The sequence below is a fragment of the Anomaloglossus baeobatrachus genome, chromosome 6, assembly GCF_048569485.1.
Source record: "Anomaloglossus baeobatrachus isolate aAnoBae1 chromosome 6, aAnoBae1.hap1, whole genome shotgun sequence".
In the NCBI taxonomy this organism is placed as follows: Eukaryota; Metazoa; Chordata; class Amphibia; order Anura; family Aromobatidae; genus Anomaloglossus; species Anomaloglossus baeobatrachus.
In genome coordinates, this window is record NC_134358.1 from 72261058 (window position 1) to 72274101 (window position 13044).

Below are 13044 nucleotides of genomic sequence, written 5' to 3' on the forward strand. Positions count from 1 at the left end.
CCTTGGCTTTTCTCTCGACCTGCCTTTTCTTTGTCGCTCCATTGGGAGACCCAGACAATTGGGTGTATAGCTTCTGCCTCCGGAGGCCACACAAAGTATTACACTTTAAAAAGTGTAACCCCTCCCCTCTGCTATACACCCTCCCGTGCATCACGGGCTCATCAGTTTTTATGCTTTGTGTTGAAGGAGGCACACATGCACACAATGCTCCACATTTTAGTCAGCAGCAGCTGCTGATTATATCGGATGGAAGAAAAGAGGGCCCCTAACAGGGCTCCCGGCATGCTCCCTTCTCACCCCACTCAGGTCGGCGGTGTTGTTAAGGTTGAGGTACCCATTGCGGGTACACAGGCAGGAGCCACATGCCGTTTTCCTTCCCCATCCCTTAGGGGCTCTGGGGAAGTGGGATCCTAACCGGTCATCCAGCCGCTGGGACCGGGCTCCCTCCGCAGCCCCTGGGGGAATCTGCTGGACAGGAGACGGAGTATCGTCAGGGACATGGCCCTGCATCTACAGGTACTCTGTGTCCCCGTTGGGACGGCGCATGAAGCACCTTGGCCTCAGACGCAGCTGCGACTGCGGTGTGGATTTCTTTGTCGTTCCTATGGGAGACCCAGACCATGGGTGTATAGCTACTGCCCCCGGAGGACACACAAAGTTACTACACTCAAAAACGTGTAGCTCCTCCCTCCTAGCATATACACCCCCTGCTAGCCAGATCTAGCCAGTTTCTTGCTTTGTGTCAGGAGGATCCACACACACACATGCATCCTTTTTTGATTTTTCATTTTTTACTAAAGATTTGGAAGAAAAGCGGGTCCACTGGACTCCCGGCATGTCCCTTCTCACCCCCCTGGCGGCGGTGCTGTTAAGGTTGACTTCAGGGCAGGAGCCCTTCATGCCGCGCTCCTTCAACATCCCTTAGGGGCTCTGATTTGAAGTGGGAGCCAACACGGTTCTCACTGCCTTGCAGGAGATCGGCCTCCATCCGCAGCCCTTGTGCAGGACCCTGCTGGACGGAGCACTGACCCCCACCCCACAGGGACTGGACCCTGCGTCTCAAAGCTAAGTATAGAGACGTTTATTCAGAGGGTCTTTCTGCAATGTGGGGCACTTTTATTGGGGGGGACAGTGATTGCTGAATAATGCTGCTTTGTTTACGGTGTTTCCGGCCGGTTCCACAGTTTTTACTGAGAACCGCGCCGATGAGGCCTGATTTTCGGCCGCATGCATAACTTTAGGCCCCGGCTTCAGCCGCGGCCTAGTTTCGTTTCGTTCCCCTGCATGTCAGGCATGCAGGGGGACGCTGCAGAGCCGCCCACCGGCCGCTCTGCACAGGGGAGGACGCTCCTTTTTGAGGTGATGATTCCCTCCCCTGTACATCTCCTTCGCCCTCCGATTCCCGCTCCTGGGTTAACCCCCGCCTCCCCCCCTCACTCTGGCGCCATTTTCTCAGCGTCTTAGTACACTGGTCGGCGCTGGCTGCCCTGCAGCAGAGGGAGGGAATACTGGCTGAGGGTCCAGGCTTGGAATCCGGAGGGCACTCATAATATGGCCTGATAAGTCACAACCTCTGGTTGTGCACTTTTTATACACACTCAGGCATTCTGAAGGAGTTAATTCTTTCTTCAGCGCTCTATTGGGAGACCCAGACGATTGGGGTATAGCTACTGCCCTCCGGAGGCCACACAAAGCACTACACTAAAAAGTGCAAGGCCCCTCCCCTTCTGGCTATACCCCCCCGTGGTATCACGGGTTCTCCAGTTTTCAAGCTTTGTGCGAAGGAGGTCAGACATCCACGCATAGCTCCACAGATTTTAGTCAGCAGTAGCTGCTGACTATTTCGGATGGAAGAAAAGAGGGCCCATATAGGGCCCCCAGCATGCTCCCTTCTCACCCGTGGATGGTGTTGTAAGGTTGAGGTACCTATTGCTGGTACAGGGGCTGGAGCCCCACATGCTGTTTTCCTTCCACATCCCCTTGTAGGGCTCTGTGGAAGTGGGATCCTGCCGGCCTCTAAGCTCTGACGCCGGGCTCCATCCACAGACCCATAGCACCTGATGGATACGGAGCAGGAGTACAATCAGGGACAAGGCCCTGCATCATACAGGTACTCTGTGTCCCCGGCAGGCACAGACACACTCCGGGCTGGCTGGGTGTTGTAGTGCGCCGGGGACCGTAACGATTGAGTTGGTGTTCCTGCAGTTTACTGGGGGACTTTTGTGTTGTGGGAACGCAGCGCCGACCCCCACTGGACCGGCGGCGCTGCTGTGACTTGTAGTGCGCCGGGGACACGCCGACCGCGCTTTTACGGCGGCGGCGTTTATAAATCCAGTCCCCTGCTTTTGCGGCCTAGCTCCGCTTCGTTCCCGCCCCCACCCTGTCAATCAGGTTAGGGGAGAGACGCTGTTTCGCAGCAGCGACGAGGGCTGGAGCCTGATTTACATGCTCCAGCCCTCTCACTAGGCACAGAGGGAAGCAGGCTTCCCGCTCTTAGTCAGGAACGCCCAGGGCCCGCCCCCCCTCCTCTCCCAGGACGCCGGCAGCCATTACATGCAGTCTGGCTAGAGGAAGGACGCAAGGCTCTGGGAGACCTGGACTAGGGGGCTTTTGGAGAACACACACCCGCTCTTAAGCGGGCGGTAAGCGGCATTTCAGCTGGCCCCTCTAGTGCCTCAGTGTGTATTGGTGTACTGTGTCCCCAGATCGCTCTGAGGAGGCAGCAACATGTCATCCACAAAACGCAAGGCTGCCAAGGCTAGGGCTGTGTACACTGCGTGTGCTGCATGTGGGGCTGCTCTACCAGCAGGTTCCAAAGACCCCCATTGTGTGCAATGCTCAGATCCGGTGCTGCTTCGCCAGCCGGAGTCCGGAGGGGTAGTGACCCAGGCTGAGACGCTTGTAAGTCCTGCCCCGGTGTCAGGGACAGACTTTGCAGTTTTTGCTGATGGAATGTCTGTGACTATGGCAAAAATCCTTGAAACTTTGCAATCCATGACTGGGGCTCAGTCTATGGACACGGCGAGGTCTCTGTCCTCTAATCCCCCTCACTTGGAATTAATCCAGACTGCAAGGGGGTCCCCGGCTTCCCAGGCTGAGTATTATGACTCAGATGATAGCCCCAGCCACCCTAAGCGAGCTCGCTGGGAAAGACCCTCAACGTCATCACACTGCTCAGGGTCTCAGCGCAATCAGTCGCCCTGTGATGCGTCTGAAGAGAGTGATCAGGAGTCTTATCCTGGAACCCCTCTCAATCTGGATACCCCGGATGGGGACGCCATGGTAAACGATCTTATCTCAGCCATCAATAGTCTGTTGGATATTTCTCCCCCAGCTCCTTCTGCAGAGGAGGCAGCTGCAGAGCAGGAGAAGTTTCGTTTCCTCTATCCCAAGCGTAAATTGAGTGCTTTCTTGGATCACTCTGACTTCAGAGAGTCAATCCAGAAACACGACGCTCATCCAGAAAGGCGTTTCTCTAAACGTTCTAAGGATACACGTTTTCCTTTCCCCCCTGATGTGGTCAAGCGCTGGACCCAGTGTCCAAAAGTAGACCCCCCGATTTCCAAACTTGCAGCTAGATCCATAGTTGCAGTGGAGGATGGCGCTTCACTTAAGGATGCCAATGACAGACAGATGGACCTTTGGTTAAAATCTGTCTATGAAGCTATTGGCGCGTCGTTTGCTCCAGCATTCACAGCCGTATGGGCACTCCAAGCTATTTCAGCTGGTTTAGCAAAAGTGGATGCTATCATACATCCAGCGGTGCCGCAAGTGGCGTCCCTTACCTCGCAGATGTCTGCGTTTGCGTCTTACGCTATCAATGCGGTCCTAGAATCTACCAGCCGCACCTCAATGGCGTCCGCCAATTCGGTAGTTTTGCGCAGAGCCTTGTGGTTAAAGGACTGGAAAGCAGATGCTGGTTCCAAAAAATGTTTAATGTGAGGTAAATCCGGAGATATGACGATAAATCATGATATTCAAGTTATGTCAGGAAGCCCTCTCCTGGTGTCACCCCCCCCCCTTTCCTTCACACAACTTGTTTAGCAACCCATCCCATGGCCATCTCCTGTGATATGGAAATTAGGTGATGTGGGAACAAAGGACACAGGATGACTCCCTGCCGTCACCCTGTAACAAGAGTTGTATCTCATTATAAGGCTCTGGAACTAGCCAGACAGAACGACTCCAGTAAAAAATGGTTCATATCTCGCAAGCCATATTTCCGATAAATATGGCAACCATAAAAATGGTGTTTTCGCATGCGGACGATGCTGGCACACCCTTTTTTATGGGAGCGGGAGCTTGGGAAATACCCCAGGCGTGATATCAGCCAATGTGGAACTAGTAGACAAGTCACGAGTCCTCTCATTCTGTAGCTAAATTCATAGCTGTCACAATGAGAGCGTTGGCGTCCGCCTACGACGCTCCCAGGCCAAGTTATGGCCATATTCCATGTTGTGGATTTTGTCCATAACTCCAGCCAGGGGTGGAGCAGTGCTCCCTCTGAGGTCACTAAGGTAGGAGGGGACCTGGATTTGCCCAGGTTGATAACCCTACTTCGGCCATTTTCCAGGGTTCTTCTGCTCGGGGGCCTGGTTGGGAAAGACCTGTGAGGGAGTTCCTGGAAACCTGGTCTACAGCGCCCCCTTGCGGCCAGACGCACAAGGTAACTGCTGGAACTGTGTATGCCTGTTTGTAACCCATGCTTTGATTGTAACTGTACTCTGACATATGTATATTCTGTAGATTCCCTATTGTATATATTGTAGTTTCTAGTGTGGCTTTAGGCCGATTAAATTATATAATTAATCTTGGGCTGTTCTGTTATCTCGATCTTGAATCCCACGTCTGTGTGTTCGGCTAATAGTTACCGTGAAGCGGTTGGTGGCAGCGAGTTTGTGCCAAGGATTATTGTGGGGAGGCCAGTGAGATTCGGGGAGGTTTTATATATTCCGCCCGCGGAGGTCGGGGGAATATATACCCTACTCTCACCGGGGACCCTTCAATAATCGGCATAAGTAGTATAGCGGCCTCCTTGCTTATTGTCGGGCAATTCCATAATTGGCCTGACTATAAGAGGGGCGCTAGAGAGCGCGTCACGTGCTCTGTCTGTCGGTCGGGAGGTATAAAGGAGGGGTGACCCCCACTTGTTACCCCCCGATTGTGACGTACTGGTAGCCAGCGCGGGGGATTTCTGAGTGACCCCCCCGGTGGTTCGTGACATATTGGTGGCATAGCGGTGGGATCGAGATAATAGTGTGTGTGAGTGTGAGACCCATACTCCCAGACACTAAAGACTGCCTGCAGCAGCTGTGGCTGCTGGGGTCTTCAGACCAGCTCAACACTAGAGTGTCAGAGTGCAGATACTGTAAGGTGTGTGGAGGCATCAGGTGTCAGTTCTGTGTCAGTGACCAAAAGTCTGCAAGAATGGCTGATGGCACCAGGAGCAGAGCTATGCAACTGGCCAATGCTAAGGCAGGAGCCGAAGAGAGGGAGGACGGTGCTGTGGACAGTAATGAGGAGGTTGCCCACGAGTCCTCCAGGAGCTCGACGCCAGAGAACAGCTCTGCAGAGGACATTGCACAACCTGGCACTGCTGGACAAGATGAGGAGGAGCTCGCCCAAGGGTCCTCAACGAGCCAGATGCCAGTCCTCCGCTCTGAAATGGACAGTGAATCACCAGGCTCCGCAGCGGGCCGCAGATCACCACGTGCCATTCCACCGAGCCTGGGAGGCTCGGATAGCCTTCTTCAAATGGCTATGGCCCTTCTCCAGGCTGGAGACCAGAAGGGCTACAAGGAACTCCTGGCAGAGCGCAGGGCAGAGCGGCAGGCAGCGCGTGATGCTGAGGCTGCGGAGCGGCAAGCAGCGCGTGAAGAGCGCCAGGCAGAGCGTGAGGCTGCGGAGCGACAGGCAGACCGTGACTACCAGCTGCATCTAGCCAAGCTCCAGCCCTCATCAGCCACACGTGACCTTCAAGACACCAAACTTCCAAAGGTCCGTGTTGAGGACTTCCCAGTGCTGGAGAAGGATGGAGACTTGGACTCTTTCTTGACTGCTTTTGAACGGACTTGCCTGCAGCACCATCTGGACAAGGACCAGTGGGCCAAATACCTGACCCCCCGTTTAAGGGGTAAGGTCCTGGATATCCTTGGGGACTTGCCTGCTGAGGCAGATCAGGGCTACGACACCATCAAGCGGGCCCTGATCCAACAGTACAACCTCACTCCGGAGTCCTACCGCAAGAAGTTCCGGACCCTGCAGAAGGGACCAAAGGACTCCTGGGCTGACCACCGGCGGGCACTTGCCCGTGCTGCCGACCACTGGACCCAAGGCCTGCAGCTTTCCACCGGACCAGAGATCCTGGACTTGGTCATCACGGAGCAACTCTTGTGGAACTGCCCTGAGGATCTCCGCCAGTTCATCCGAGACCAGAAGCCAAAGGGGTCCACGGCTACAGCTGCCCTGGCCGATGACTACACCAACAATCTGGCTCCTGAAGCCAGGAGAGCAGCCACCAGCAGCACCTGGAGAAGGGGGTAAGATGAACTCTGCGACTGCCCCACCTGCCCCTAGACTGCAGGGGGTGTCCCCCTCAACTCCCCTCTCCAGGCCCGTGGCAGAACCAAGACGGTGCCACCAGTGCAACCTACCTGGACACTTCAAGGCCATGTGCCCTCAGCGTCCCAAGGCCCCGGCTCCGTCCCCGTCCCAAGGGCCGCCCAAGGTGTATTGTGTGGGTGGGGGTGGTGGTAGGTCCCTGGACAGCTTCCAACCTGTCACCGTCGGCCGGTCTGTGACCATGGGACTGCGAGACAGCGCCTCGGAGGTGACTCTGGTGCGGCCTGAGATGGTGTCCCCCCAAGACTTGATCCCTGGAAAAACCCTCGCTGTCTCCGGGATTGGAGGCATTGACCCGGCGCTGCCTGTTGCTGACATTTATGTGGACTGGGGCGCAGGGCGAGGGGTGAGGGAGGTGGGGGTAACTGATCGGATCCCCGCAAACGTGCTACTTGGGACAGATTTGGGGCAGATAACCTCCCAGTTTGGGCCCCCACCAAGGGCTGAACCTTCAGCCAGTACGGACATGACTCCTGACAATGTTAATGTGTTATCTATGAATGATGTAAGGGAGGAGGGAGTGAACTCTGATATTTCTGCTTGCACAGACACCATAGACACACACACAGCTGCAGCTGTGACAGGGGAGGGGGTCAGAGAAAGGTGTGACAATGCCTCTACAAGTAATCAGCCTGTGAGCTGGGACCTGTTGCCCTCTGCAGGGATAAGCAGAGAGCAGGGTGCTGCAGGGGGAGGACCAGTGTGTGGGGTGGGGGCTACCACAGCAAATGTGGGGTCCCCAGAGATTTCACAGCGGGGTTCTGTTGCTGCAGGAGGGGAACAGGCAGGTGAGATTGGGGCCGGTCCAGGAGCGGAAGTGCTCCCAGGTAAGATCTCGGTGCATGGTTCCCCCACAACCGGGGTGTCAGGAAGCCAGGTAGGTCTGCCTGAACCGGCGACTTGGTCAGGAACGGAGGAGGAGCAGGCACGACCCACGGTCGCAGCGGCTGTGGCCGCTGTCACCCGCAGTGGGAGTGCTGGAAGCCAAGGGGCCTCCCGGAGGTCCGATAGCTCTTCCCCTTCTGACCAAGTGGCAGCCGAGTCAGGTGGAGGCCAGGACACAGGTCCCGGGGTACTGACTGAAGATGTGACAGTCTCGTCGATTCTGGCCACATCTAGTCAGGGGTTTCAGGCAGCGTTAGAAGCTGACGACAGCCTGAAAGCTCTTAAGGAGCAGGCGGCACAGCCTCCCTCGGACTCGGACCCGGAGCGAGTGGTCTGGGACCAAGGACGGCTGTACCGGGCCACGGTCCAGCAGGGTTCACCGGAGGCGTGGCCCAGGGACCGACAGTTGGTGGTACCCTATCCGTTCCGGACGGAGTTGTTGCGGATCGCACATGAGATTCCGATGGCCGGACACCTAGGGATCGCTAAGACCAAGGTGTGAGGCAAATCCCGGGATATGAAGATGAATTATGACTCCAGTCATAATCCCTCATCACTCCCTGGCAGTGCCCCCTCCCTTCTTGTTCTCAGTGTTCCACTTACACCTCCATGGCCATGTCCTGTGATATGGAAATTAGGTGGCTTGGGGACAATGGACACAGGATGACTCCCTGCCGTGACCCTGTAGTGGGGGCTGCTAGCTAGTTAGCAAGGCTATGGAAATAGCCAGACAGAACGACTCCAGTAAAAAATGGTTCATATCTCGCAAGCCATATTTCCGATAAATACGGCAACCATAAAAATGGTGTTTTCGCATGCGGACGATGCTGGCACACCTTTTTTATGGGAGCGGGAGCTTGGGAAATACCCCAGGCGTGATATCAGCCAATGTGGAACTAGTAGACAAGTCATGAAACCTCTCATTCTGTAGCTAAATTCATAACTGTCACAATGAGAGCATTGGCGTCCGCCTACGACGCTCCCAGGCCAAGTTATGGCCCATATTCCATGTTGTGGATTGTCCATAACTCAAGCCAGGGGTGGAGCAGTGCTCCCTCTGAGGTCACGAAGGTAGGAGGGGACCTGGATTTGCCCAGGTTGATAACCCTACTTCGGCCATTTTCCAGTGTTCTTTTCGCTGGGGGCACGTGTAGGAAACATCTGTGGGAAGGATCCTAGAAACCTGGGTACAGCGCCCCCCTGTGGCCAGACGCAACAAGGTAACTGCTGGAACTGTGTATGCCTGTTTGTAACCCATGCTTTGATTGTAACTGTACTCTGACATATGTATATTCTGTAGATTCCCTATTGTATATATTGTAGTTTCTAGTGTGCTTTAGGCTGATTAAATTATATAATTAATCTTGGGCTGTTCTGTTATCTCGATCTTGAATCCCACGTCTGTGTGTTCGGCTAATAGTTACCGTAAATCGGTTGGTGGCAGCGAATTGTGCCAAGGATTATTGTGGGGAGGCCAGTGAGATTCGGGGAGATTTTATATATTCCGCCCGCGGAGGTCGGGGGAATATATACCCTACTCTCACCGGGGACCCTTCAATAATCGGCATAAGTAGTATAGCGGCCTCCTTGCTTATTGTCGGGCAATTCCATAATTGGCCTGACTATAAGAGGGGCGCTAGAGAGCGCGTCACGTGCTCTGTCTGTCGGTCGGGAGGTATAAAGGAGGGGTGACCCCCACTTGTTACCCCCCGATTGTGACGTACTGGTAGCCAGCGCGGGGGATTTCTGAGTGACCCCCCCGGTGGTTTGTGACATATTGGTGGCATAGCGGTGGGATCGAGATAATAGTGTGTGTGAGTGTGAGACCCATACTCCCAGACACTAAAGACTGCCTGCAGCAGCTGTGGCTGCTGGGGTCTTCAGACTAGCTCAACACTAGAGTGTCAGAGTGCAGATACTGTAAGGTGTGTGGAGGCATCAGGTGTCAGTTCTGTGTCAGTGACCAAAAGTCTGCAAGAATGGCTGATGGCACCAGGAGCAGAGCTAGGCAACTGGCCAATGCTAAAGCAGGAGCCGAAGAGAGGGAGAACGGTGCTGTGGACAGTAATGAGGAGGTTGCCCACGAGTCCTCCAGGAGCTCGACGCCAGAAAACAGCTCTGCAGAGGACATTGCACAACCTGGCACTGCTGGACAAGATGAGGAGCAGCTCACCCAAGGGTCCTCAACGAGCCAGATGCCAGCCCTCCGCTCTGCAATGGACAGTGAATCACCAGGCTCCGCAGCGGGCCGCAGATCACCACGTGCCATTCCACCGAGCCTGGGAGGCTCGGATAGCCTTCTTCAAATGGCTATGGCCCTTCTCCAGGCTGGAGACCAGAAGGGCTACAAGGAACTCCTGGCAGAGCGCAGGGCAGAGCGGCAGGCAGCGCGTGATGCTGAGGCTGCGGAGCGGCAAGCAGCGCGTGAAGAGCGCCAGGCAGAGCGTGAGGCTGCGGAGCGACAGGCAGACCGTGACTACCAGCTGCATCTAGCCAAGCTCCAGCCCTCATCAGCCACACGTGACCTTCAAGACACCAAACTTCCAAAGGTCCGTGTTGAGGACTTCCCAGTGCTGGAGAAGGATGGAGACTTGGACTCTTTCTTGACTGCTTTTGAACGGACTTGCTTGCAGCACCATCTGGACAAGGACCAGTGGGCCAAATACCTGACCCCCCCGTTTAAGGGGTAAGGCCCTGGAAATCCTTGGGGACTTGCCTGCTGAGGCAGATCAGGGCTACGACACCATCAAGCGGGCCCTGATCCAACAGTACAACCTCACTCCAGAGTCCTACCGCAAGAAGTTCCGGAGCCTACAGAAGGGACCAAAGGACTCCTGGGCTGACCACAGGCGGGCACTTGCCCGAGCTGCCGACCACTGGACCCAAGGCCTGCAGCTTTCCACCGGACCAGAGATCCTGGACTTGGTCATCACGGAGCAACTCTTGTGGAACTGCCCTGAGGATCTCCGCCAGTTCATCCGAGACCAGAAGCCAAAGGGGTCCACGGCTACAGCTGCCCTGGCCGATGACTACACCAACAATCGGGCCCCTGAAGCCAGGAGAGCAGCCACCAGCAGCACCTGGAGAGGGGGTAAGATGAACTCTGCGACTGCCCCACCTGCCCCTAGACTGCAGGGGGTGTCCCCCTCAACTCCCCTCTCCAGGCCCGTGGCAGAACCAAGACGGTGCCACCAGTGCAACCTACCTGGACACTTCAAGGCCATGTGCCCTCAGCGTCCCAAGGCCCCGGCTCCGTCCCCGTCCCAAGGGCCGCCCAAGGTGTATTGTGTGGGTGGGGGTGGTGGTAGGTCCCTGGACAGCTTCCAACCTGTCACCGTCGGCCGGTCTGTGACCATGGGACTGCGAGACAGCGCCTCGGAGGTGACTCTGGTGCGGCCTGAGATGGTGTCCCCCCAAGACTTGATCCCTGGAAAAACCCTCGCTGTCTCCGGGATTGGAGGCACTGACCCGGCGCTGCCTGTTGCTGACATTTATGTGGACTGGGGCGCAGGGCGAGGGGTGAGGGAGGTGGGGGTAACTGATCGGATCCCTGCAAACGTGCTACTTGGGACAGATTTGGGGCAGATAACCTCCCAGTTTGGGCCCCCCCCAAGGGCTGAACCTTCAGCCAGTACTGACATGACTCCTGACAATGTTAATGTGTTATCTATGAATGATGTAAGGGAGGAGGGAGTGAACTCTGATATTTCTGCTTGCACAGACACCATAGACACACACGCAGCTGCAGCTGTGACAGGAGGGGAGGGGGTCAGAGAAAGGTGTGACAATGCCTCTACAAGTAACCAGCCTGTGAGCTGGGATCTGTTGCCCTCTGCAGGGATAAGCAGAGAGCAGGGTGCTGCAGGGGGAGGACCAGTGTGTGGGGTGGGGGCTACCACAGCAAATGTGGGGTCCCCAGAGATTTCACAGCGGGGTTCTGTTGCTGCAGGAGGGGAACAGGCAGGTGAGATTGGGGCCGGTCCAGGAGCGGAAGTGCTCCCAGGTAAGATCTCGGTGCATGGTTCCCCCACAACCGGGGTGTCAGGAAGCCAGGTAGGTCTGCCTGAACCGGCGACTTGGTCAGGAACGGAGGAGGAGCAGGCACGACCCACGGTCGCAGCGGCTGTGGCCGCTGTCACCCGCAGTGGGAGTGCTGGAAGCCAAGGGGCCTCCCGGAGGTCCGATAGCTCTTCCCCTTCTGACCAAGTGGCAGCCGAGTCAGGTGGAGGCCAGGACACAGGTCCCGGGGTACTGACTGAAGATGTGACAGTCTCGTCGATTCTGGCCACATCTAGTCAGGGGTTTCAGGCAGCGTTAGAAGCTGACGACAGCCTGAAAGCTCTTAAGGAGCAGGCGGCACAGCCTCCCTCGGACTCGGACCCGGAGCGAGTGGTCTGGGACCAAGGACGGCTGTACCGGGCCACGGTCCAGCAGGGTTCACCGGAGGCGTGGCCCAGGGACCGACAGTTGGTGGTACCCTATCCGTTCCGGACGGAGTTGTTGCGGATCGCACATGAGATTCCGATGGCCGGACACCTAGGGATCGCTAAGACCAAGGCCAGGTTAAACCAGCATTTCTACTGGCCAAAAATGGGGGCCGATGTGGCTGCCTACTGCCGTTCGTGTGAAACCTGTCAGAGAGTGGGGAAGGCGGTGCCACGCCCCAAAGCCCCACTAGTATCTCTGCCAATCATCGATGAGCCTTTCAGGAGGGTGGCTGTGGATCTGGTCGGCCCGCTGGCCATCCCCAGCAGCTCCGGGAAACGCTTCCTACTGACGGTAGTGGACTATGCCACCCGGTACCCAGAAGCAGTGGCCTTGTCGTCCATTCGGGCTGACAAGGTGGCCACCGCATTGCTGGAGATTTTCTCCCGAGTGGGTTTTCCCCAGGAAATGCTCACTGACCGGGGGACCCAATTCATGTCCCAGCTGATGGAGGCCCTCTGTAAGCAAGTCCAGGTGCGACATCTGGTGGCCAGCCCGTACCATCCACAGACTAATGGCCTGTGCGAGCGGTTCAATGGCACCTTAAAGCAGATGCTTAAGATGTTGGTCGACTCCCATGGGCGTGACTGGGAGCGGTATCTCCCACACCTGTTATTTGCTTACCGGGAGGTTCCACAGGCCTCAACAGGATTCTCACCGTTTGAGCTCCTGTACGGGCGACGTGTGCGGGGCCCCCTGGCTCTGGTGAAAGAGGCTTGGGAAGGGGATTTGGCCACCCCTGGAGTGTCGGTTATCGAGTATGTCATGCGCTTCCGGGACAAAATGCAGGCCTTGACGCAACTGGTACACGACAATATGGCTCAAGCCCAGGCCGATCAGAAGCGTTGGTACGACCAGAACGCTTGTGAGAGGACCTACCAAGTGGGTCAAAAGGTGTGGGTACTAGTCCCCGTACCACAGGACAAGCTTCAGGCAGCCTGGGAAGGCCCATACCTCGTGTACCAGCAGCTCAACCCTGTAACGTACCTGGTCACCCTGGACCCTGCCCGTGGAAGGCGGAAGCCCTTCCATGTGAACATGATGAAGGCACAT

At 56.3% G+C, this 13044-nt stretch overlaps 1 protein-coding gene across 1 annotated transcript in view; it reads left to right on the top strand.

Moving 5' to 3' along the window:
• The window catches only part of UBR5 (ubiquitin protein ligase E3 component n-recognin 5), a 392825-nt gene that overhangs the window by 280984 nt on the left and 98797 nt on the right, over window positions 1–13044 (top strand). The gene's annotated exons all lie outside the window — the stretch shown is intronic.